Below are 25,061 nucleotides of genomic sequence, written 5' to 3' on the forward strand. Positions count from 1 at the left end.
AAAAATCTGTTGACAACAGCTGCTGGTCTCCTTTTACAAATAGGCCATGTAGCTCAATGTAACTTATCTGCAATATGCTATAAATTCAGGAGAGGAAAGTCTGACTTTTTATGACTATTAGAGGTGTGGAAGACAGAGTGGGTTTGGGGGTAATTTAGAAGAATTGGTAACCGCATTAAACCTAGCAGTACAATTTCACTTCTGAATTTGAACCAGTTTGGAGGGAATCGGTGAAGCATGAACAATCCCAGGTCTAGTTTTGGTTAGAGTGTGGATAATGATCAAACATCTGTCAGTTATTTTTCCTTCAACTAATTAAAATTGTACATTTAAAAGTCAACTATGAGTATGTGTGTTGATTATTGTACTTGTTCAATTTTTTGGATAATTAATGTTAGTAATAGAACAATGAAAATTGCGTAATGTTTTAATGCTCTCAAAGTAGAATGAAAACTGAAATAAAACAAATTTTGTTGAGATAGAAAACATTAGAACCTTTTAAGTTTTTTTATTGCTGTCTGTAGATTCTTGTTCCACTCATTTCTTATTCTGGTGCCCAAGAATTATAGTCTAGTTGGCTATTGTATTCTTTTTCAAACATATGTGGAATTTTTTTATTGTGAATTAGAATTATTATGCACCGTGATTCTAATTCAAGCACATGATCCATTCAGATTTTGCCCTTTGTCCTAGATGTTCCACAAACACTCACTAATCACCTTTTTAAAATATCACTGATTCTAAGAGCATCTGTTGAATTACCATTATAAGGCATTAGGTTTTTTTCAAGAGGTTAAGGACACCCAAACCAGCCTTGAGGGGCATAATATTATAATACTCCAGAAGAGAAATATCTGGTGACAATGTTGACTTGGGGGGGTTACACTCGTGTATGTATGTGACAACATTGCATGTATTCTTTATGCATAGGTATGTATGATCAAGGTACTTAAAAAAAACTATGTACAAAGTACAATAATCCTTTTATCCTATCACATTGTAGTTTTTTTGCACTTACACAATTGCAAGGTGAAATAGAATTGCTACACTTACTGAAGTCCGATGTTTGCCTTAATATATAAAAGTGATCCGCTTTACCTGCTTGCTCTGTTGTTTCTTATTGTGAAGATATTAAGCATGCCTTCAGTGCTTACCTCTCAAAATTTCATGGAAACAAGATAACCACTTGTTGTGGATGGCTGTAAAAGGTGTAACAAGAGTGTATGTTGTTATCTCCTTATCAAGACATCTCCCATTGTATATGAGTGCTTACATCCATGAACAAGCAGGTTGAAAGAAAAATAAATACTTTACTTCTGTATCAAGTTGCGTTGCTGTATTAAGTGTGCTGAGGCAGGAAAGGATTTAATTTGTTATGTATGACCTTGAGAACAGAAAAAAAACAAAGGTCATCCACAGTTACCCTGAAACCTCATCCCTGATACTCAAGCAGCCAGTGGCCAGAGATAGTGACTTGCTGTCAAAGAGTACATTCATGGTCTTACATGGCCAGCTCGCTGTGGAAAAAAGCCTGATTGGCCAGCTTTACAAGGAGATTATTTACATGTATTTTGATACAGCGTCTTAATGATGATAACGATATAGTAAAGTGTGTCCGGCTATGTGTGTGGGGCCATTGATGTGCTGTGTGAGTCCAAATGAGGAGGTAATGGAGAGCAGTTTGGCTGAGGAGGGAAGGTTGGGCTCATCCATTGCAACATTAAAATCACTTATATTTGGGCTGTGTGATGGTGTTTGTGTAAATTGAAGGACTAGATAGGTAAAAATGAAAATCTTTTTGCAAGTAATATTACTCCCATATACACTTATTGGTCATTTTATTAGGTACAGCTGGTGAGCTGATTGTCAATGCAAATATCTAATCAACCAATCACAGGGCAGCAACTCAATGCACCTAGGCCTGTGGACATTGTTAAAACTACGTTCTGAAGTTCAAAATGAGCATCAGAATGCAGAAGAAAAGTGATTTAAGTGAATTTGAACATGGCATGGTTGTTGGTACCTGGTAGGCTGATCCGTTGGGATTTCTGAGTATTTTATAAACTTCTAATCTGTTGGGATTTTCACAAATAACCATCTCTTGGGGTTTACATTAAATGATCCAAAAATGGGAAAATATCCAGTGGGTAGCATTTCTTTGGTTGAAAATACCTTGTTGATGCCAAACACGGTAGGAGAATGGTCAGACTAGGTCAAGCTAATAAAAAGGCAACAGTTGATAAAAAAAAGTCAATACAGCTGATATTTAGAAGAGCATCTCTAAACTCACAACATAATGAATCTTGAACCATATAGACTAAAGCAGCAGATCTTACTGGGTGTCACTTCTGAACAGACAGCTGAGGCTACAATTCAACTGACTTACCAAAATTGGACAAAAAATTTTAAAAAATGCTGCCTAGTCTGATGAGTTTCAATTTCTGATGTGACATCCAGATGGTAGGTTAAGAATTTGAAATCAACAATGCAAAAAAGCCAATTCATCTTGCCTTGTATCAATGGTTTAGGCTGGTAGTGGTGGCATAATTGTGCAGGGGATATTTCCTGTGTATACTTTGGGCCCCTTAGTATCAACTGAGCATCAATAAATTACATCCTATTTTGTATTGTTGTTGGCCATGTCCATCCCTTTGATTGTTGTGTACCCATAATTGTACTCAATAGCTACTTTCAGCAGGATAATGTACCATGACACAAAGATGATTTTATTGTAAACTGGTTTTGTGAACATGACAATGATTTCACTGTACTCTAATAGCCTACAGTCACTAGCATCTTTAGAGAAATGGTGGATTGGGAGAATGGCATCATAATGTTACTGTGGATAAATCTGCAGCAACTGTGTTACACTATCATGTCAACATAATAAAGGTTTTAGAACCATGTTGAATATGTGCCACAAAAACAAAACAAAAAGCAGTCTAACCTAGTAATAGCAAGGTGTACTTAATATAACGGCTGGTGAGTGTATTTTGTCTGTGTATTTAGCCATTTGCCCAAAGTTCAGCTTTAAGAATAAAAAAAAACAAATTCATGCACCCCAATGTATTCTAAAATTCATAAGTTACACTTTGTTACATAATTTAGCTACAGTTTATTTCAGAAAATATGTTCATTCAAATCTAGTAATGCTGTTTGGACTATTGATTTTGAACAAGCAATTAATATCCAAATGCATCTACTCACTTCCCACTGGTGTATTTGACTTTTTCAGCCTTTAAGACAAACAGTTGCAATATTTTGTTACCAGTATCATTTCCATATTAGTATTGTTGTTATATGTTTGCTTTATCCACTTGAATTCACCTTAAGGTTCAGGTGGGTTTACTCCCAAGTGTAAGTTTTCAGATCAGCTCTGTAGACAAGACTTGGGCTGAAATGGATAACAGACTCTCAGATTCTCCTTGTAGACATTACTTTAGGACAACGTGAATAGGTTATATGGCTGACCTATTCTCTGTCACATTACTTAAAAGATAAAGTTTCACTGGAGTTCATGTGTGGTCAGTGACACTGTTTAGCCTGCCTATCTCTGAGTATTTCTTTGCTTAATATATGTTTTAAGAGATTATAGCCTCAACGTAGGCATAGACATTAGATCTGTGGCTTGTCAGAGCATGTTTGCCTAATTTATATGTTTCCTTACAGAAGGTCTTATGTGGTATGTGTATCTACTTATGAATTATTAACATACAAGATCCCTAGAAGCCAGGGCACTCATGCATCCAGCAGACAGTCTATAGTTGAGTTGGTATTTAAATTATCCACCCATGTTGATCCAGGGAATATTCAATTGCATTATGAAATCAGGAATATTTTTTTTCCCTGTTGACTCATGTTTTTAGCCTTCCTCTGGATGAAATGTGCATATATTTTTCTATGTGGAATATTCAGGCTTTCTAGCATGTTTATTTATTTCCCTAGGGGTTGATCTACATGGACCTGTGTCTTTTTTTACCCTGACTTGCGTAATAATTTACTTTAATTTTATAATGTATTTGCACATTATCAAAACAACTCAGGAAGCCTTCTCAAACAAGGAGAGAATGCTCACTGTCTTCTGTTCTAACAAAGATCCATTCTAAGACCCATGGCTGCAGAGTAGACTGAGCAATTTAGGCATTGGTAAACCATGCTGACTACTTCCCATAATGGGTATATTTTTAAGCATGATAGTTCTGTCTTAGGAATCAATTTTTTTAGACTAAATCCTAATGCGCATAGGCGGATCCACTGATTCAATAGATTATCAATTTGGCAACTGATCAGACGGAGTGTGATCAGAAAGTGATTAGAATTCCGATTGGGTTTGAATGAACACATGGCATGTGTGCTTTCAATGGATTTTTACCAACAGATTAGCTCTCCATATGACTATTTAAAAACTCAAAAAAATTGGGCACCTTCAGTTTAGATTCAGATATTAGTCAAATCCAAACAGTACAAAAAACATTGGGATTTTACTGGCGTATTATTGAGACAAACAACTTCTCCTAAAACAGTTCCTGATATGTAATTCACATATTAACACAAAATACCAAAATACAATTGTGATTGTATTGATCCTATATCCTCTATTCTTATAATTTAATCATATCAGAATGTATATTTTAATCCAATTAGAAATAAACATTTTTGTACTAGCCCTATAAATTACTTAATGCAGTTACTATTCACCTAGGGCACGTAGACAAGTTGGTTTCCAGCTACTAAACTGAAATAACTAAAAATAAAAAATTCTGCTTATGATGGATAAATAATAACTTGATATAACGTTTTGCCTAAAACAAAATGGGTGATTAGAGAACATTTTATTGACCTGCATTGTTATAGGTGCCTATACATATTTAATTATCTATTTAATGGACTAGTCAGCTTTAAAAAAAACTCAATGTGTAAAGTTTGTCCAATGATATAGATACCTTGTATCTGCCCCTTTCCAGTTTATTTTCTATTGTGACAGCGAAGGTGCAGACAGTAATAAATACAGAGCACCATACCATGAAGCTTTTTCTTGTGAAAACTAAAAAAATCATTGTATATTTATATATAAACAAAAGCAGATCAATTTTTTTGTGTGATTTTCATTTCACCTCCTCAAAAGTTTTGTATTTTTATGCCAAAATCTTTAGTGACAGTTTGTCTTACAACATATAATGATGACATTTATAGTTCACGCAAACACAGACAACAAGAAAAGATTATTGACTGTGTAACTATCTGTGGCATCATCATGTATACAATTCAGTAGAGCCCAAAAATGTATTTGTTGAAGTGTGACCAAACATGTCTAGGAAGGGAAGCTATTTTCAATGAAGTGTAATATTCCCCATGCATTGAAAGGTGATCTTGATTCAGCCAAGTGTCATACATCAGGAGGACAAAGCCACACCTGTTTTGCTAGGATTCAGCAAAAGAGAAAACTGGCTGCAGAAAAAAGACCCCGAGGAAGAAAAGGAACATCTTAGATTGCAGCAATTGGCGAGTAAGAAATGCCAATAAAAACAGTGGGAAGAGAGCCAAGGAGCACCTGTCCTTTCAGTCCTTCAGATACCTTTGTCTCATTCACAGTGCTTGTAATAAGCTTACTTCCTCTAAAAGAGCATATTGTATGTATACATGATTGGATTATATGACCATGGAAGACCACATCTGAAGATTTTGCTTTAGATTCTGTAAGCATTCAACAAGACTGTTATACTGAAGACCTTAGTATATTAAATGAAGAAATGAATGAACAAACACGTGAATAATAAAACTTTTAAAAAAAAGTAAAAATTAAGAGGAGCAATCAATTGCAGAACATATCATATATTCACATTTACCACGAAAAAGCATAAAACTTACTGTCAAGTATTATGAGATTTTTTTTTTTAAAAAAGCAATCATATTTAGGTTATAAAGTACATATTTTATAATCCAGAATTCACCCAAAATGTTCTAGAATTGAATAAGTGCCTCCCTCCACTATTCGTCCTATTTATAATTTTAATTTGTAATACAGGTAATGTTGCTTGCCAAGTTGCCAGGAAAAGCTTCCCATAGTTTACATGGGAAAGATGGGTCACAATAAAATGTCTCTTAGAATACTATAATTTCACCATGTTCACCAATCACGGCAGCACTAAGGCACACTTTGCATCGTATACTTTTTTTTTTAAACCATATTACATTTTCTCTACAAAAAAGTATCCATTGTATTGTATTTGTACCCTATGGATGCTGGAGAAAAGGTAGCAGCAATTCTACGTTAGGTTTTTGTGTTTTTTTCTTTTTCCGTAAACACTCCTATATCTTCCAGTCCACTGTTATTACTTTCCAATAAAAATGTGAAGCAATAGTACTAGTTTTGTCTGTGCTTACTATGGATTACTAGACATTGTACTTTATTGTGGCTTTTTACGATATTATCTTACTGAGTAAGCCCAGATATTTTCTTTAACAGTAAATAGAACATTTAAATATTGTGTGTCGTTTTCCAGCTATGTTGCTTGTATTTAACATTCAAGCAGAGAGAGTTAAATAAAACCCAGATTTGAAGTTAGATTCCTCTCTCAGGATGTTTGAAGAGCCTGTGCCTGAGGTGGAGGAAGCATAGGGATTTGCATAGACCCTGAGCTGTGATCTAACTCTTGTACTTGCTGTAGCTGACACCTTCTCTTAGTGAACTGAAAAGCCTGCCATTCCAATACTGTGATGTGCTTACTGTTGTCATTGTTTAATGTAGAATATTTATCCCAAGAGCTATATACAAAAAAGTAATTTTTGTCCAAATATCAGCAACAAATTATGTTTTTTTCATAAACTGCTTACTCTGTTATTGAATATGTTATTTTACTATGCAGCTAAATAAAAAAAATATACATTTATATATTACTAGCATCTTCGGAGCTTTACAATTACAATTATGCATATTTTTGCCTGCATACAATTGCATGATACAGACAAGGGTACTACAAATTATACAGTCATATAGCACTCCTAGTGAAAGGTATGTTATATAGTGTCAGGTCAATATACAACATTAATGTGATACTAAATAGGCTCTGCCCAAGCAGTCCTACAGTCTAAATGAAGAAATAAATGAAACGAAAGTGAATAAAAATTGGAAATAACAGATTATGTAGATTTGTATTGTAAGCATTTTATAGTGCCCCAGTTATACTGGAAATATTACTAGGAATAATTGGAGAAAGAGGTATGTTTGTAGGGTTGCTTGAATTTTAATGCAATTTTAAAACATTTTTTTTATGTTAGAACTGCATGGAGTTTGTTTTCTACTTGTTTGCATAAGTTCTCACTGGGTATGCTGGTTTCTTCCCACATTGCAAAAGCATGCAGTTAGGTTACTTGACTTCGGTGTTTTTGTCATGGTAGGGGCAATAGATTGTGAGTCCCTCTGAGGGACAGTAATTGACATGACCATGGACTTTCCAAAGCGCTGTGTAATGTGTTGGGAGAATTTTTTAACTGGAGATTTTGTAATAAAGATTAGTAAAGCAACATTTTTTATTGGAGATTACAAAATTTTATGTTCTAATTACCTTCTGTTTTCTTACCTTTACCACCATTCTCCTCCATTCTGATCCAGGTACTTGCAGGTATATGAGAGCAATTAAAATGACCCTCATCTCCCCACAATATAGTTCTTGAGGTTTAAGTAACAACCCCCCTGGACTTGTGCTATAGTGTGTGGAATACACTGACAGTGGGAATCAAAGAATGTACAAATAAAGGCAGCATGGCCGTCATTAGGTGGGGAGTGAATTTAAAACTTTTCTTTTAGGTGCCTAACAAATACCTGATCAATAGAAAATGGCTTTACTTAAGTAAAAATTCCAGATCATAGATAGTGTTTAACTATACCTAATTAAAATCAGATAAGAAAAGTAAAGGAGCATAACGGGAGGTAAAACATAAACAAACTGAACATGGGCATTATCAGACTCACTTCTTCACTTTGAACATAATTAATGTATGGAATGGTCTGTCAGCCACTGCTGCTGAGACAAAGACGTGGGTCATTCCTGAACAATTGGATAGTCATATAGGGGAAATGGAGTACTAAAATGGGTTATGCTTCATTGAGTCTAATAGCTCTATTTCATTTTAAAGCATTTCTTTGATCCTGTCGCTAATGTATTTTAGCGGGGTTGTTACACTATACATTGATATATAATATCCCTTTTATCTCTTGTTCATATGCTTGGCTGCAGCCTTGGGATGCCAGCAGACCAACACCTTCCAGTTAACCCTTTTATCAGTAGAGAAGATCATAGTTTGCTGGCATTCACAGTGGGCACTACAGACTCTGATATTTCCATTCATATAAGGTATACCTGTAACTTAGACAGTCGAAGGTCAGCCTGTAGTCATGAAAACATTATTTGAATATGGTTTTGATTGTTTCAAATTCATGTGTTGTATCAAAAAGGTGACTTGATCAATTTGGTTGTTTTAAATTTGACTTTCTATCAGAATGAATTCGGATTAAACAGTTAATTTAGTTCAGTTATTAGTTATTTTATAAAATAGTTATTTTACCAAAGTGATTGGCATGACAAACAATCCTATCACTACCTGCATGGTCAGAATAATATTTCAGTGTTTCCCACATTCAAAAAAAACACTAACCACAACTGTTATATGTAGTGCTTTTTATCTAACAGCCCCTTGGTGGACTATTGGTAGGTGTGAGGTTGTAGAATCATCTCACCTATTTACTCCCAACACAAATATATCCCTACTCCCCCTCTCCATTTGTCCAATGGCCCTCTAATGATTTCTTCACTTGTAACCTCTTCACATGCACTAGTCCAAGGCTTCTCTAAGAAGGCCTCCACTCTCTGGAACTCCCTTTCTCATCATATTAGGCTTGTTTATACTTTCTACACATTTGTAAAAATCCCTTAACACCCACCTTTTCAATTTTAGTCATTTTTTAAACCCATCATATCCCCCCCTCTATTATGTAACATTCTTCCCCATCTCTTTTTGGCAGGGTCTTCTCTTCCTCCTGTGCCATTGTTGGTACCTTTCTGTTATACAGGTTTGTACTCTACAACCTCTATATGTTGTGCAGAACTGGGTAATATATGAGTAAATAACAGGTAATAAAAATTATGGTATTAGTAACTATTATGGAGAATCTTTCGGGGAATAGTTGACAGCACAGTTCAACATAAAACCAATTAAGGTCCTGCAGAATTTAAGTAGGTAAGGGCAAGCTGTGCCCTCATTGGAGTTTGTTCCACACAGGGATCTCAGATTATTATAATTTTTTTTGGTCTTTTAACTTATTTTTATAGCACATGCACACCTTGACTGGAAATGCACAATGCACTATATAGGGAAAACAGAGGACACTGAATTGTGTTCTTTTTTGTCTTTCCATATTGATCCTATTTTTTGTTTCCTTTTAGGGGGAAAAAAATCAGTAATATGGTACGATGTTACATCAGAGCTTCATCTGTTGCTGCTCTAATGATTGTGATCAGAGGATCTGAGATTTAAATTTCTTTAAATGTCAGTATTCACAAAGCAAATTCATAGCACTTTTATCTTTTGAGTTCCATGAAGTAATTTGAAATGTCAAGGGAAGTTATAAGGTGTAAAGAAAAAAAATCACAGAAAAAAAATAAAAAGCAAAGCAAACTCTTGACTCGGTGTCAGAAAGGCTTTCTTCTTGCTGACAATTCTGTCAGAGTACAGCCGTCCTGTATAAAGGACGTGCCTTGATTTTACTTCCGCTAGCAGAAAGCTTCCTCTAGAAAGTCAAATAAATTGACATCAGTAAAACTTTGCTGGCTTGTTAATTATCTGAAGGAGTTTGTCATTAATATTTCACTATAGTCACATAGCATTTAGGAAATAATCTTCACAAGCCAGGATACAGAATGTAACTGTTTACAGGTGCTCTTAAATGTATATTAGCTGTTGTTTGCAATAATATGACTCAACAATGAACTAAAGCAAATGGGCAGTAGCTGTATTGACACTTTCTATAATTTAGTAGATTCCTAGATGCCTTTAATTGGATGCTGAAATGTTGTCAAAAATAGTTGCAGAGCATGGAAGAGGAAGTAAAGCACAATGCAGAGTGGCAGAACAATAGCAGTTAGTATTGCACCCAGGTCAAAGTCCAGGGTAGGGAGCCAAGCCAGGGATAAATTTGATTATTGGATTCTACACGCTGTTTTTTCCTTCCATCTGCACAGTTATTTCTGTGCCTTCAACATATGTAATATATGGAATTTATGTAAATGTATACAAAATATATGTAACTATGTATGTGATATATTTTATTAAAGTACAACTGTAGCCAACATTTTTCTAGTGGTAAAACAGGAAATATTTCATTGCTGGCTTTTTTTTTTCAATGAAGGGCAAGCCAATAGACATTTTCTCATGAAAGTAAAAAAAGCAAAAAACAAAGAAAAGGTAAAAAAAAAATCCAACTTGTGCTGTCTAAAACTTTTTGACAAATCTAACAGTTTTTATTTCCTTAAAAAAACAGCCAAAAAGGCCTAAATGCACCTCAAATACAATAAAGTAAAAAGCTCAAAGTAGCATTTTTTTGACTGAAAGTGGTTTATATGTGCATTTTGAAATGTCATACAAAAGCATAATCTACAGAGCATGTCATATGTTGTCCAGAACCCATTGTATCATCATGGGATGTGCACGTTCATACTAAATAGCGTACAACCACTTCAACAGTGAACTATGTAGCTAAGCAGCGTACAACTACTTTAAAAATTATTTAACTGCTCAATGTCTTGTTACCCAGCGCGTTTTATCCCTTTGGCTTCCTCATATATAAAACACTTTTAGCCAAAACTTCTTTCAGCTTTTTACTTAATTGTCTTCTACATGTACAAGGGGTAGCTATAACAATACAAATAGATTACAGAGTGAGGAAGAGACTACTACACAGATGTAGAACCAATGAGCATCTCATTTGTTTCAGTGGGTTTGCTTGGAACATTTTTAGAAATTTTCAAATGTTTCTGGGTGTTGTGCAGCATTGTTGGGCATTTGCTCGGTGTTTATTGGTGTTTTAACACTTTCTAACAGCTGCAGAATATGTTTTCTTTACAGTCCATCAAACATCATTACCATTCATGGCTGAGTTTAAATCCTGGGTGAAGTGAATGCAGTTGCCAAAATAGAAAGTGACAATGAATCTCACCAAATGAGACAAACTTATACTTTGTTACTTGTGTTTTAAACAATTTTTTTATTTGCAAAAAGTATACAAATGACTCGATTGCCAAACAAGCTACTGCTCAGAAACTCTCAGTATTACTCACAGGGGAAATGTTGGAAGCAACAATGCTATAATCCTGACATTTACTGATCTGGATATAAAAAAGACCAATAATTACATTAATAATCCCATCTGTTTATAATCCAAACTGGTATCCATCAGAGTTAAAAGTTAGCAGCAGCCCACACACTGGCCAATTATAATCAACAAAAGGTCTTTACACATATTGGCACATGTGTGGGCAAATATAGGTGATGGTGCAGTATCATCTTACAGCGTGGTTGTTGAATAAAGTGTCAGTAACTAAGAATGCTGCATGGAAATGTTATGCTTATCCATGTTAGTTAAAGTCTAGATATGTTCACACTAAATACAGTGATGACTTTTGCTGTCTGCTAGATCCTTGAAATTAACTATAATAAGGTAACTGATCACAGGAACCTGTAAAGGTTTCATATTTCTTGAGGCAAAGTGAACGCATTGTTCCTTACCATGTGAGAGCCTGTGAAATCCGGCAACAAAATGTGAACATCTTTTCCGTAATTATTTTTGGTTTATGCTCTGACCTATAAAACAGAGCACTGAAAAGTTTTACTAATCAGGAACAGAATAGTAGACAGATGCCAGGAGATTATTAATAGCCTGTCATCTTAAAATTTTAGGAGCAAATTCTTAGGGAGGACATAAAGGATGTTACACAAAAGAATATGTGGCTTATAGTTGTGCAATAGACCAGTTTGATCTTCAGTGTCAGTTTAATAGATGAGCCCAGGGCCTATTATGTTTAACATGGGTTAAAGGAAATGTACAGGAATTTTGTACTTATAGTTTCTTTATATTAGTTTACATAACATAATAATTATTATTATTAATAATAATAATAATAATAATAATAATAATAATTGTTTTTTAGGCAGGAATTGAACCTTTCAGCTGCTTTTCACATTTTTCTGTATATATCTGTATGTATCTATCTATATATATATTCCTCTTTAATATCTCCAGTAAAAGCTTCTTGTTTGCATAGATCAATAGCTCAAGATGCAGACACACAGAACTTGAATGACTTCTATGTCCAAGTTTTAGTGAGAGATATGAGTGTTTACAGGGCAGCTATGTTTGCAGTGCAGACTTTTTAGCCAACCCATCCTACTGCAGGAGTTAAGTGGTTGCTTTTTAGGGTATGATTATTAAGGATTTAAACATGCCTACTGTTCCATAAAATTAATGCAGATACTACATCTTAGAACCGGTATAAAATAGTTAAAAAAATTTATAGTTTAAAGTTATAAAGTTCATAATTTTAGATTTAGATACCCCTCAAAGAGGGTGTATGGATTTTTTCCCTGGTACACCTTGCTTGTAAGCGCTTGATTAAATATGTTATTCTCTTCAAGCCATGGAAAGTATTTCCCAGTATCATTATTTCCAAGCAATAATGAAACTGGGCAATATATTGCTTTATTCTGATCATAGAAATTTTCAATTCAATGCAAGCCATTTTTTCTGCTCAGACACTTTTTTTTATTTTCTTTGATTTCATATTAGTTGGGTTTCTTCTTTAACTTTAACTTTAAAGTCAACCCTTTTCTGTTTCAGTAAGTTTTTATTAATTTTCAAATAAAATATATATTTTTACATAATAATACAAACCAAAGAGTGTTTATCAAGACATTTTTACAACAAAATCAAAGGGGGAGGGGGAACATGTATATTAGGGTGGGTTGACAAAAGGAACTGTCATCTTAATTACAACAATTACATATATAAGTTAAGCAGTGGGTCGAAAATAGCACGGTTTGCATATTCTAAGGAACACAATACAGCACCTTAGCAATGAATCCTAAACAGTCAGGATGCACTATTTTATAACCAAAACCAACAAAAACCATATTAAACAAAGGGGGTACAGGGAATAAGGGAGGGATCGGCTGGGGGGTACAGCAGGAAATCCCAAATGTCCGCAAGGCTGCGGCTTATGCCACTGGCCCACAAAAATTTCTCCTTTGACATGAGTTCAAGTACAGAATATATGGTTAACAATGACCAATCAAAATATGAGGGAAGGTACTGTGTTATCCAAATTTCCCAAACCCTTTCAAACTTTACCATTAAAGCCCAACCTTTTCATATTTCTGTAGAGTGGGTAACAGTCTGAACTGTTACTTTTACTGTCTGTGCCATCGTGGGGGAGATTACCTTTTACCTTTACACCTACATTTTTAAAGATTTGTCTGTAGTTCTGTTCCGGAGACCCACACCCACACTGCCACATTTCTTGTTCTGTTGTACCCATGAGGAACACACAGGTGGCTATAAAACATGACCTAGGTTTAAAAGTACAACCTGACCTAGGTTCTTGTACAAAACTAAAAAAAATGGCTGTAGGTGTATGGTGTTATTGGGAATCGTCTGTCAATGGGTTTTACCATTTTACTTCATTAGTAAATTTTCCCCATAGAATGCTGATTAATATTGCCACTATTTCATAGGCAACTCTAGGCAAATTACTATCTTTGTTAAAATGCTAAGAGCCTGTGTCAGTAGACTTGTGTGGGTGGTATCAGATTGACATCAGTTTGAGATACTTCTGAGACCATTCAAAGTTCATTGAAGGGTATATTTGACCTTCATTTGCCCATATAGGGGATTTCAAACCTGTTTAGAGCAAGCAAAAGCCTGTTCCCACAGGCCATCAATAAATATCATTTTTTTATTTAACAAAATCAACAACTCCAAAGTATATGTCAACATATTGTACAAAGTCATTTAAATTATTTGCAGTGCTTGTAGACAATGTTCTCCACAGTAATTTTTTTTTAAGCTGGGTGGGGAGAAGCTGTAGTTGGGTGGTCAAAAGGTGGCTGGGGAACACATGACAAACCAAATGTTTCCTGTTGTTGTTGCCATGGTGATTCCAGTCCCCTATAATTTTATCATCTTTCAACCGCCCCCCCCTCCTTTATTATGTTTCAGTTTTCTGTTGTCTTTATATGTATTTATATTATGCCCCAACTGTCCAGTGCCTATGCATTTGTTTTACTTAACAGTATTGTGACCCAACATTTTAGTAACCCCCAGAAAATATAAAGGCATTGTAAAAGTGCCAGGTGGTGTGCCTGGCTAAAAGGGGCTGGAGAGAATATTGGTCTTGAATAGTGTTGATGTTCGAATTCGGGTTTTCCCTATATTCGACCCGAATATGGCTGTTCGAATTAGGTGAAGAATTCTAATTGACTTTGTCCTTTGATATATATATATATATATATATATATATATATATATATATATATTTACACTTTAAATAGAATAAATGTATATGTGTGTACTAAAACTAAAACTTGGTTTCATATTAGTAAAAAAAAATATATGTCTAAACTAGTAAAAATAGAGATGTTGCATGTTCAATTATTCTAGCTGCAGCATGAGACAGGTGAAGATCTTCTATGGTATCTGTATAAGAATAATTGGGGGACTTTACTTGATGATAGAAGGTCACAGCTAATGCAATCATATGAAATAAACACCATACGCTGCAGGTTATCTGGAAACAAAGTTTAGCAATGCTGAAAAGCTATTTTGACCATGTTTTTCAAGATGAAAGGTCACTCTTGTAGGGAAGATGTCAAATTCCCGTGTTTTAGCTGTGTAAGCATTATCATCGGCTGCCTTCTCTTAACCACTTTCAAGGCCTTGTTGTTTAATATGAAGAATGGAAATAGTCTTTCGTTTTCTGTCCAACGGCAAAGAATGGCATTCAGCCAGAGGAGACAAGTGTGGATGTTCAAGATATCATCCATGTTGAAAAAAAAGGGAAACAAGAAAAAAAAAATATTTAAAACTGTTAAATGGTCAATTCAATAGTGCCTTTTGGGAATGCAAAATGAAATCTTTATGTTTCTAGACTGATGCATAATGAATAATAGCTCCAGAACCCCTGAGAAATGAGGCAGGGTATTTTTGTACCATAAAACGCAACTCTGAAATAAAAGCAATTAAATTGAATTTTGAGTTTCACAGGGAAAACACTGCCCATGTTTATTCAGATGGTGATATTAGCTCCTGGCCATGGAGAGCGAGGCTCATTTATCATCATTTAATATGGTAAATGAAAGAACTTTTTGTGGCTAATATTTGTCTGATAAGTAAATCAAAGTTAGGTTTATCTGTGTGCCATGATTGTTCAGTGTTCTACTCTGATTAAATTGTCCTTATTAAAAGTTAATTGTGCATGTAGATTGGTACTTTTATTAATTCCATATCTTTATATATGTCAAGCAAATACAAAAATGACAATTACAATCTCCAGTGAATAACAGATTTGAAATTACCTATTACCCCAGTAATTTTTTTATATAATTATATTTTTAATGCAGCACACTTGAACATAATAAGTTCTATGTGTATCAGTTATATTCCTGGACTCCAAGCTTTATGAACAGTATGGGATATACAGATCTCTAAACCCTCTGCTAAATGTACTGCTACTCTAATATGGATCTACTGTGATATCACCATTAATTCCTTAGCTTAGATTGGATAGAGAATCCCCTAACTGGGAGGATGTCTTGACAGCAAAAACATTCAATATCAGTATATTTCACTGACTACTTAAGCTATGTACACATGCTAGATGGTTGTTGTCCAAGGTAAATGATCATGATTGTCTTTGCATGTGTGCCATGGTCCTGCAATTTTTCATTTTGTTGATTTTCCACAGAAGTTGTTTAGCAGTTCACTGCAGCACTGAATGATTACTGAATGGTTTACCAGGAGCAACCAATGTCATATCCTATGAAGGAAGATGCAGTAGGATTCCTTCCCTGTCCTCTCCCTATAGAACTGTACAGCACTGTGTGTCCATAACTCATTTGTGGTGGTGTCATTGAAAACAACAGTTATTGATTGTACAAAAAGTTACTGTTTGTAAACAGCTTTAGAACTTTAGAAAACAGGTAAATACAGAGAAGAAATACCAAAACAGGAGCTGCTTAACCTGTCATAGGATATGTGTGTCTGTCCATCTACTTCTGGAACAGTAGAGATATGGTATTAATGTTGCAGCCAAGCAATATTTAAAGGTCTCCTCTCACCAATTTTCTTTGACTAGAAAGAAATGCAGCAGACAGAGTATCTCATCTTTTCTGTCATTTTACCCTCCCCTCCTGCCATCCTTGGTGGAAAATGAACAGATTGGCTTCCTGTGCTGCCCCTAGTCTGATCTCTGCTGTATAGGTGAATAATGAACAAGCCAATTTATGTTTTTTTCTCGAATTGCATTTAAAACTAGAAATTTTAATGAATATAGTATGTAATAAAATTTGTGTCTTTTTCATTTGTCTGGACTTCAGTTTTTAAAGAAATATATTGTGGATTTGTATATTCTTGTTTGTTATGGTCTAAAAAGTGAATGCTTATTTCAACAGTTTATTTTCCCTTTAAGTCAATGCCATCTAATAAAGGTTTCTAGTTAAACGCTATGAAGCTGGGTTTTTAAATCATTGGATGATCACTGTTCACTGAAAGCTCTATCCCTAAGTAAAGTACCGTATATCTGTTCAAAAAAGTCCAAAAAGACTTTACTTCTACATGCAGCTAAAACCTGAAGGTTGTGTTCCAACTATTAAAATAGAAAGTTTAGTAAATGCTTGCTGTGAAAAGTATTCAGATACATTTCTTATTGTTTTATAGCTATGCATGAGAAAAACTGAAGGCTGTCATTGCTGGAAATTCTGTATCTGTCACTCATGTCAATATTTTTACCATATAACTTTTAGTTATTAATGGAAATTCTAATTTGTGTGGCAACACTGAGCAATTTAAGGATAATGTAAGAAAACACTGAAAATGATGTATAGACCCTGTTATTCTAAAATCTACTTTAGTGTAGGTCTTTGCCTTTTATAGCTAATCAGTGTAAGGACTCTCTTCCATGGCATAAGAATATAACTGGCTGGTCTAAGATTTCAGTAATCGGTAGAATTACAGCATATATAACGTTTTAATTTATGTTTTATTATAAAGTCAGTCTAAGCCCCAAGATTTCATGCATACACAAATAAATTATGTATGTAAAATTCACTAATATATACCCAAGGCAATGCAAAGTAATTTGATGAATTGCAAATGGAATTAGCTTTAAGAGCTAACATACTGAGTTCAATGAGCTTAGGTCAGCTCAATTGTTGGTTGAGAGATATTGAAGGATAGATAGATAGATAGATAGATAGATAGATAGATAGATAGATAGATAGATAATTGTAATGCTAATTATTAACCAATTGGTATTGATTCATTCTTTTTTCACTTAAAATGTTGCTTTATTTGCTACATTATTTAGTTTTACATTTTAAAAGAAATTACACCAGGGACTGTTGATCCAGGAATTTATTCCAAATTATCCAGATTATTTTATGGAATCAGGAAATATTTTTTTCCCCTGTTGGACTTCATTAAACCATGGGTTATAAGTTGTTTTTTTTTTTTTGCCTTCTTCTGAGTCAATTGTGCATGGGTTTTTTTTCCTGGAATATGTAGATTTTTTAAATCAAACTATTAGGTTAGGATATCTCTATTGATTTTTATGAATGCATGATTTTAGTTGTAGACTTTTTATTGTCTCTTAACTTGCCATAGTTAGGAATACTTTTGGAGATTATTTAGAAGGTATTGTTGGCATTTATTAGTAAATTATTTAGTTTATTTTTATATAAAAATTTTGTAAGAGAATTAAATAATTTACAAAATTAAGGAAACTATCTTTCTAGGTAGGTAGGAGCTTTAGTAAATATTCAATTCTGTAGTGTACTTTTACTTAGTGTGTGAAATTTCCTCTGGCAGTGACAGCACATGTGAAGTAGTTTTTTCAAAGACACAAATAAAGCTGTACAGTAGAGTTGCTATTTGTGAAATGTGAGTGAGGGATACTATATTGGATTAGGTAAGAGCTCCAGGGAGAAGGGGCTGGGGGATTTTAAGAAAAAAAAGTTGTAGTTGTAGTTCTAGTACACCATATATAGTCACTGTGGCTCGAAGGTTTTGTGTCACAGAGATTTTCTTCAATTAACTACAAATTAACCTACTTGACTGGTAATAGGCAAAGGGCACAGATTCACATTGGACTTGTGTAGGCCTTAAACCTTCACCACTCATAAAATCCATCCATAAACTAACATTTATTACTATACTCAGGACATTCTTTAAAAAAAAATATTTTGCAAAGGCAAACTTTGCCATTTTTTTTTTTCTAAAATCCTATTATACTCCACTATACAATAGTATCTAGTATTATAGTATTGTATAGTATACTATACTATACAATACTATAATACTAGATACTATTCATTATAGAAAAAGTTGCATTCTAGATGTAAGATTAGGTTAAACTGTAAAGTCAGAGGGAAGAAGATTTGAAAAAAAACTACCTGTTTAAGCTATTGTTTAAGAGCAAAGAGCTTTTTCTGTGCAAAATGGTTATTCCACCTCTCCATTTTTACAGAAGAGGCAGTAACAGAGAGAGAATCTCATCTCTTAATTAGAAAGAAAAATTCACATCACATAGGTCCCATCACTAGAGCTAATGATCCACAGCTGCCTGTATAAAAGGGCAGGCTTTGTTTCTTGAGCTGTAAGGTGTTAATCATTTCGGATGATAGTCTCTTTTATAGGTTTGCAGTAAGAGGAGGATGTTCAGTATTCCAACTTAAATTATTTTTTTTGAAGTGTGTTACACAAGGGACACCCTCACAAGTCATTCTGAATGATCATTTAATGCATGCATTATCAAAACTCTCAACTGCAGATTTCAATTGATAAGCCTTGAAGCCGAGCAAAATGTAAAAGTTCATTGTTCTTGCTCTGATGAAGCAAAAGAAAGACCAAGAGGAAAGGATTCTTCTCTACATCTTTTGTCCCAACTAAAGATCTCATCTCGTCAATGTATTAAAAGCTTCGTATCCCACAGAAAATATATATTCAATTATAGCTCTCGTTAGCTGAATTTAGAAGATAGTGCATTGTAAAATAGTTAATTAGTGCAGAGCATCTTTTTTAACCTTTTACAGTTGGTTCCCACATAGGTATAATTTTACAATTTTATTATAGACAGTGGTGGGGTGTTCTGCAATGTATGCCCATACATAACAGAGGTCAAAGTATACACACTACTGCACACAGAGCTTTCACATTGTACAATAGGAAATTAGCAGTTCTTATCGTCCAACCCAACTAATAATTAGTTTAAAAAAAAATTATTTTACTTAACTGGGCAATCATTTAATTTATCAAATTTGTCATGATGATGATACCTTTTGGCACTCTAAAGTGGTGATTATAGGTTATAGGCACTTCATACAATTCAACTGGACTTTGTTCTCCTGATAGCTGCCCTGGCAGCCTTGAAGACCCTGTAATTGATGGAATTTGAAGGAAAACCCTTAGAGCAAACTATTTAACTTTTGAAAGGAAAACCTTAAGTGAATCTAGAATCAGGAGTGCACAAGCTAACTAATTTATTATTAGGTGCCTCATGGTACATGCTCGAAGACATTACATTTTGCTTTTAAAGTTAAAAATGGCAGACCTTACTACTTGTCATTTTCTTTGCCATGTATGCAATCAGTGCATGGTATAGTACCCTCCCCTGTTGTATTTTTTTACATATTGTACTAGGTAAGCAGAAAATGGCACTGTTGCTCTCATCTACGTAAATGCAGCATGTTCACGTTAATATATCATAGTCCCTGAGATGGGATGCTGATTAAAGTAATATTTCATGGCCCATTGTATATTAAATCACTTTGCTGTTACCTAAAATCCAAAATATAACTAGTTTCAGCTCAAAATAAAAATGGTCCAGTTGGTTCTTTAGTTTAGTAGCTAGCAAGTACAACTGCATAGAAAATAATTTTACTAAACTTGTTTAAATCTGTTGAGATAAAAAAATATCCTTTGTTCAAGTATACACCATAGTAGAGTCTCAAACCAATTACGAAGATGCAAAAATAGAAATGCTGTCATATATGTTTAGAATTCCCTTGCAGTAATAATGTGTTGTGTCTCCCTCAGGAAGATTTGAGTGATGGCATCCTGGAGGCAGCTTAAGTCTTTCTGGTACATGGGGTGACCAGTTTATTGCAATGTAAATGAAAGCAACCTTATTGACTGCCTCCAAGCCTGCCACTTCAAGGGATGATGTGATAGCTTATTTGAGAAGAGAAATCCCATTTGTATTCAAATAGTGAAAGTCAGGCAAAGAGTACAAGGTTGTACTAACATCATGTGCTTTTGAGGCTTTTAAAACATTGTTGTTGTCAGGAAGATCAAGGTTGGACATACTAAGTTATCTTTGTTTAAAAATGATCACTCCAGTAATCAAAAAAGGAAGTCACCATTGGCAAAATCTAATTAAATAAAACTTTGTGATCTGCAAATAATGGTTTCTCTGTGAGTTTAAGTGAGCAGGAAGCTTTAAAATAACTGGGTATGCATGATGCAGTACAAGTGTAAATGATGGATTATGCTTTACGTTGACTTCAGCAAGCTTTTACTGTGGGAGGCATTATACCTTTTTTGGATCTAAATGTTTCTTTAATCAACAGGGAGCATACACTTTGCTGATTGCAGAGTTATAGATCTGACGAAGCAGGGAGTGTGTTAGGCCTCTGCAGAGAGATCTCTGCTTCCACATAGAGGAAAGGGAGACAAGCAAGGATCCTTCTCAGCAGCATTATGGTAAGGTACAGGCTTTTCCACTTAGGAAATCGCTGCTTTTAAGGAAAAGATTAGTAATATAGTTTGCTGATTTAGGGTTAAAGTTCAGCTGGACATGAAAGGTTTTGGGGCTTTATACGCATACAAATAAAAAAAAGAATGTCAAATCTAGAAATTCTTCTCTGTGCTTTACCATATCAATATTATTATACCACATTACCAATGTGTTAATTGATGGTAAAATGTTCTTGCTACGAATATTATATATATGTATAAATATATTTATATATGGGGGTGCTGAAAAGTTCCCTTCCAGATGAAATAGAAAAATGAGTGTGGGGGCATGCGACAGTCTAATATCTTAGTATGTAACTTAGTATGTAACTGTGCAAATACCAGGTCTTTGTGATTCTTAAAACAGTTTTTTCTTTTGTTGAGAAGCTTTGATGGCGGAGGCACAAGCAAGTTTCACGTCATTGGAGTTATGGGCTGTCATGAAGTTTTTGTTTCTCCAGGGAAAGTCAGCAAAGGACATTCACACTGAGATGTCACAAACACTGGGGGGGAAGTCCTTCCTTTCCCTGAAGAAACAAAAACTTAATTGGGCCAAGCCATGAACTTCTCAGTAATATATATATTACTAAATGTAGGCTGAATCCTAGTCCTCTGATGCCCAACTTTTTCCCATTTGGTACTTACTATCCAGGCCTCATTGTCAAGTGAAAACTATTTCAGTGAAGAAAACATTTTCTTTAGAACAGCTTTTAAATCTGCATCCCCTCACTCTATTGGAAGCACCAACATCCTCACCTGGTCATTTTCCAACTTTGGTATCTTTGGCATTTTTATTGGCCAATCCAAATTGATGTGAATCCCACTAATGCACACAGGATCTCATTCATTCTAGCACCATGGTATGCCAGGAATGTAAAGAGAGCTTTACATACATAGAGCTTTTCACTACCTTGTGGTGGTAATGAGGAAAATAATTATTAGTTTGTACAATATATTTACATATAGAGCACAGGATTTTAACCAATTCAAAGTGTATCAAAAAGTGTTTTAGGATAGCCCTGAAAGAACAATAGGAGTTTTCATATCATCTATTGGGAGTTATCAGGTTTTGTAAGAAAAATTAGACCCAAGAGGATGCATTCTTCCATTTAAACCCTGCAAGTACAGCATGCCTTCAATCAAGGTAGGAAAAAGACTTGTGTAGCAATTAGGGTGACACTAAGCAGATCTCTTACCACCAAACCTTAATCTTGTGAGGTCAACAATAATTCACCCATGATGGTCTATTTTCTCCAGTATTGGAGAGCTTTTATGAGCCAGGCCAATTGACTGATTATACTTGGGAGTCAGACTTTGGAGTCCAAGTAAGCACAGTACAGTATCTCCTACATAACCAGGGCACTCCACTGATAATAGAGATGTTTATTTGTCTATAAATTAATAGAAAAAAATTCCTAACCTCATGTTTTACATTTAATTAGAAATATATAGAGTATTATTACCACAACAGTGGTTGCCTATAGTAAACTATGATCTGTCCCAGTAATAACCTCTGCTCAAACACCTTTTATTCACCTTGCTATAGTCTCTGCGTAATCATTGCTTAATCATCCTATTACCATGGGGATTTGTATTTCCTTCTTCCTCATTGCAGCGTGTGAATGCCCTGCAGGATTCGTTCTGCAGTGAAACACATGATGACTTGCTTTTAAATGCTGTGATCACTAGTATCATTAATATTCTGCACAGCTCCGCTAAAAGCAATTCCTTCGTTTCTTCTTATGTATGTTTACTGTTAGCTGCTGCAGAAGAATTTTTCGTAATCACTTCTGATTTTCAACAAAAGGACCTTCAGGCATGCTGTACCAGACTTGACATCATTTTTGCATTTGCATCATCTGCCGCTTCGTCTGACATTGTTAAACCAGTGAGATGAAGGTGTTTGGTATTAAATAATGATTCAGTGTTAATCAGTAATATAAATAGGTGGAACTGTTCTTGAATTCATAGAGAACTTATTGTAATTCATTGCACTTTGCTGCTTCTCTGCTATCAATAATTTTACCAATGAAGTAAAGGTAGCAATGTCTCAAGGGTGAGATGAGGACCAATTTTATTTGCTGCAATAAAAAGTAGACATTCAAATGTAAAGAAATATCCGTGAAATAACCAGTATATAACTGTGAAATAACTAGTATATTCTGACAACTTAAGGGGTCAATAGTACATCCTATTTTGGGAAATGACCTTAATTTGGTTCATATTTATATATATTTCATTTAAAAATTATAGCACTTTGCGTTATGGCAATAATACTTTAATTGAAAAAGAAAATCTAAGAAGAAAATTTAAGTGAAAAGCTAAAAATGTGTCAATTGACAGTGATGGCAGAAAGCTGCCAGTTTGAGTTACCGTATTGAGTCATGTGCTGCTTTAAACATTTATACTGCCCTGCCAACCCAGATAACTGTGTCATTGGCATGGCCTTTATTATGTCACGCAAAACAAGGGCCAAAATCTTGGCCACTGCTAAGCTTGGGTTCTAATTTGTTGTTTTCTTTATATCACCTACATGAGTTGAGCTTCTGAAAGTTTGTGCCGAGGCTATATTAATTATGTTGGTTAACAGGTTGGAAAAGTTATGCAACAGATTTCTAACGGTCGCCTTTTTTTCACAATAAAGAAGAGAATCAAGCAGGCAACCACATAAGTAGATTGTTTGAAAATAAAGAATGACCATAATGATCCCAGCAGTACCTACATTTAGGAGGATTAGACAGACTTTTTTCAGTGGTTCCCTACCCCAACAAAAGAACTGAGAGCTGTCTGTAGGTGCTTAGAAAGTGTTTAATTCTTAGTGAGTAATTCTTCAAATGCAAATGATCCTGGGTAGTTCCATAATTCCAATAGGCAAAGCTTTACAAATATTTATTTTTATTAAATTATACATAATTAGACATTAGGCACAAAAGGAATCTGAGGTATATCTCCCCCATGAGGTCTAATGTGGTTTACTAATGTCCATTGCAATATAATTGTATTTGGTTATATGTTTATATTTTCTTCTACTAACGTACAGTGATAATGAGGAAATGCAGTACATATGACATTTGGCTCTAGGAGGTCAGCTGTAAGTAATGCCCCAGCCTTACGGATGCATACTTCTAAAACCACACTCCAAACCATTTATTACATGGCTGTGTATGATCTATATTATCAAAAAGTTTTTGAAGACCCCAGGGTTTAATTAAGTTTTATACTTTGTACTTGTTTTAAGATGAACCTGATTTATTTGGCATTGGTTTTTTATACCATGGCTGCCAAGCTAAGACGTGAGATTTCAATCTTACTGTTTTTTTTTTTTTATCAATTATTGATTTTAAGAAAATAAGGGTAGCATTGCCATATTTCTCATTCTCCCCATACACTTTAGGGCAGTGGTCGCCAACCTTTGGTTTCACAGACCACTAAAATTACCGTCTCCTGGCCGCGCATGCGCGGGGAGCCAGGTGTCACTCAAAGGGGGAGAAACCTCCCCCATAGTGTCGTCATGAATACATAACCCCGGGACACAGCCCGCCCACCTCCCTGAGGTTAGGAACTGTACGGGGTCCTTCTCCTGACCTTGCTCGGGGGTGCACCGACCACAGCTGTGGACTATCAAAATTTTCCCACAGACTAGCGGTTGGCAACCACTGCTTTAGGGTATATCCGACCTCACTAATATCACACAGCCCAATATTGAAATGTATTTATAGCTATTAAAATTATTGCATAATGCATACATTTAGTCAATATATTATGGCAATTAACAATTGCAACAACTAATTTTAATTTCTTTATTTTTTTTTCTTAATTTTTCATGTATGATTTGTTTGCATTGTGCATATACATAAATGATGGTATGCTACTGACAATAGACTATTTGAGCTCCATCAAAAGTTGACATTGTATAAAGATATGATACACACTTAGGGCTCTATTTATAAAACAAAGATTCTGACATTTTCCATTGATGCCATGGAGCAAATGTCTAACTCCCTGT

At 34.7% G+C, this 25,061-nt stretch overlaps 1 protein-coding gene across 2 annotated transcripts in view; it reads left to right on the plus strand.

The window, feature by feature from the left end:
• MCTP1 (multiple C2 and transmembrane domain containing 1) overlaps positions 1-25,061 on the plus strand; it is a 374,168-nt gene that overhangs the window by 277,862 nt on the left and 71,245 nt on the right. The window lies entirely within an intron of this gene.

The sequence above is a fragment of the Pyxicephalus adspersus genome, chromosome 6 (genome assembly GCF_032062135.1).
Source record: "Pyxicephalus adspersus chromosome 6, UCB_Pads_2.0, whole genome shotgun sequence".
NCBI lineage: Eukaryota > Metazoa > Chordata > Amphibia > Anura > Pyxicephalidae > Pyxicephalus > Pyxicephalus adspersus.